This window comes from Bos indicus x Bos taurus, unplaced genomic scaffold (genome assembly GCF_003369695.1).
Source record: "Bos indicus x Bos taurus breed Angus x Brahman F1 hybrid unplaced genomic scaffold, Bos_hybrid_MaternalHap_v2.0 tig00003603_arrow_arrow_obj, whole genome shotgun sequence".
Lineage (NCBI taxonomy): Eukaryota > Metazoa > Chordata > Mammalia > Artiodactyla > Bovidae > Bos > Bos indicus x Bos taurus.
In genome coordinates this window covers 3,453-6,600 of record NW_020867713.1, presented here as the reverse complement: position 1 = coordinate 6,600, position 3,148 = coordinate 3,453, and the positions used below count along the sequence as shown (strand labels likewise).

At 41.4% G+C, this 3,148-nt stretch overlaps 1 pseudogene; it reads right to left on the bottom strand.

The window, feature by feature from the left end:
- Positions 1–1,184: 1,184 nt before the first annotated feature.
- Positions 1,185–1,640, bottom strand: LOC113889139 (annotated as a pseudogene).
- Between the last annotated feature and the right edge of the window lie 1,508 nt (positions 1,641–3,148).

The following is a 3,148-nucleotide window of genomic DNA, read 5'->3' as shown; positions in this document are numbered from 1 at the left end:
CCGAATCCAAAGCTTCCGAAGAAGCAATTAAATGTTTATGAGAAGTAAACATGGAAAAGTGGAAAAAGCAATTTTCTCCTTACAGACCATTTGAATAAAACTCGGTATCAAAGATGACTGAAGAGAAATGTTCCGGATGACGCTATGGGTGTGAACATTTTCATAGAGATTTTCCCTAAAAACAGTTTTGCACAATAGCTGCCAAACCTGTCCCAGATGTTCCACATCAGTCTTCTGAGATGGTATCTTCACTGAGGTCAGCAGAAACTCTAGCTGAATTGCCTTAAATCCTGTACCTCCAAGACCAAATGCAACTTAGGCCTTAGGAATTTTGTACCACCTTGGCCAGTTCTGTGTGGCTGGTAATCTTAGCCACCAAAAAAAAAAAAAAAAAAATGCTTTTAAATCATTTCTATGTAACAATTAGATTAAAATTTGTCCTTTGAAGTCTGCTTCCAGTTGGCATTTTGGATATCACTTAAATTGAATCTCTGCTTTTGTGCTCATATGTTGGGCCACGGGGCCATGGGGCCTATTAAAGGTTTTTTTGAAAAAAAAATTTCATTTTAATATTGTTAAAACAGTAACACTAAAAAATGAGACTATGAGTATGCACTGCCAAGTCAATCCAAATAGCAATTCTGATTTAGAATTGATAAAGTGTAAGATCCTAACGGTAACTAGCTATTATAAACATATGTTCTATGTCAAGACAAGCTCTCAGCTACAGAATTCTAAAAATCCTATAACTCCATCTCCTAAGGTACCAGCAAAGAGGAAAGGGATTTTTAATCTGAGAGGACAGTAGCAATGGAGTTGCTGGTTACCAGAGGAGGAATTCGAGTCATCACAGCAGAAGGTTAGAGAAAGTGAAAGTGAAGTGGCTCAGTTGTGTCCAACTCTTTGCAACACCATGGACTGTAGCCTATCAGGCTCCTCTGTCCATGGGACTTTCCAGGCAAGAGTGCTGGAGTGGATTGCCATTTCCTTCTCCAGGGGATCTTCCCAACCCAGGAATCGAATCCAGGTCTCCTGCATTACAGGCAGACACTTTACCGGCTTCAGAGAACACTAACTAAATTATATTTTTAAAACTTTTTTCCCCCAGTCCTAAAATTCACCCAGGAGAAAGCGGCTGGTTTAACTGCAAAGCAGAGAAAATTGATCAGCCTGGAGGGCTGCACCTAGTCTGAGAGGTCGAATGGCATCTTGCTGATGACCTCCCCATTCTCATCGACTATGGTGTCGTAGGCCCAGCGGCGGTTGCAGCGGCAAGTGGGCCCGCACTTGGTGGACTTACACTTGGGGCACGGGTAGAAGCAACCCAGGCAGCCTTCATCAAGGCAGTCACACAGGTCAGCCTTATTGAAGGTGAGCCTGCCCTTTTTGTCATACTTGTTGACTTGGCGTTTTACAGAAACAAACTCATTCTTCTTTGCCATTTGCCCTTTCTTTATCTGCTGCCTTAGTTGAGGATTGAAGTTGGCTACCTGAGGCCCAGGATTTTGAAATGACAACCGTTTTAACTGCCGATCCAACCATTTCATTTGCTTCAGTTCCTTCTCACTTGGTTTCTCAGGAGAACTTTGACGTGCAGGTCTCTCTCGCACGGAACTGCTCTTTTCTGCTTGTTCACTCATTTCTGCTCACCTGGGGACACAAACAAAGTCAGCAACCATTTGTGGGAGCTCAGTCAACCATGAGGACGCTGGAGCTAGTAAAAGTCATTTCAGAATGGGCCTATTAAGTTTTTACTTCAAACCTGGCTTAAGTGGATAGGAGCAAGTTTATCAACACCAACAAATCTTTGGACAAAAGTGCTTTTATCAGATAGTATTTCCTCCTTTATTTAACCATCTCTTTTGTCTATCAAATGTTTAAATAACCATTCATGTTTGTCTAGACTAGTACTTCTCAAACATTAATGTGCATATGAATCGTTTCATGATTATGATTATGATTAACTAGATTATGATTCAGTTAGGACTGGGGTGGGGCCAGAGAGTCTACCTTTCTAATGTATGCCCAGATTGTACTGATATTGCTAATTCCAAACCTACTTTGAGTCTCAAGGGCCTAGAGCTAAACCAATAGTGATCAGGGGCAAAAATTACTTGATCAGGGGCAAAAATTGCTTTGCTTTAATAGGAACCCAGTTATTCTTCTTCGGTGAGTGGCCCTAGGATAGAAAAACAACAGGTTTTTATGTAAAGAATCTCTTTCTCTCCACAATGCCCTACCACCACCCCCACACAAGGCAAACTCTTGACTTTTCCTCCAGCTAAATAGGTTTGAACAAAGAAAATACTGTTTGAACCACTTCAGATCAATAAACATATTCCTTGTTTCTAATGACTGTAGTAAGTCATGGAAATTGGATGGGCACTTTTAGCGACTGACTTTTCTCTTTAAAACATCAACACATTAGTTGTGGTTTATTTATTTCGCTTGAAGTGACCTCCAATTCTCCTCAGGAAACACTCTACAAACTACTTTAAGGTAATTCATCATATTGAATTAGTGTTTGGTTTTTAAAAGGCTTTCTAAAGTCAGTACATTCTCAAGGACTTTCAGTGTCGTTTCACCTCTCTCCATGTCTCACTGTCTCCCTGTGTATGTCTCCTCCCTCACCACTCCCCCCATCCCTCTGATTCTCTCCTAACTGGCCTATGTCCTGCAGACTCCACAAAGCTTCCCAAACTACTGATAATTGAAAGTAGAGAGGCAGAGGATCCCCATTTCTTTAAGGATGTTCTGCCTAGCTTCAAGAAGCAAACTGGCCAGAAGGAAGAGAGACAGAGGATGGGGCCTCAGCTGTGAGAGGATCACCATACTAGAGAAAAATTCCCTTTGCTTCTCACTGGAGAGTTTCAGGCAATTCCAGAGGACTGGCCACACTCTGTTTGATCCATACTACTAATTTCACACAACAGGTTCCTTTTAGGTCTTCCTTGTCACTTGAATGATGTAGTGTCTACAGAGAGGGAAAAGCAAATGATTCCCCTGAATCTGTCTCTTGAATTGGATTTATTTTCCAGGATCTTGTTGAGTAAATACTCAGGACAGAAATAATACAGTTTCATAATTTCTATCTGCTGCTACTGCTAAGTCGCTTCAGTTGTGTCCGACTCTGTGCAACCCCATAGAT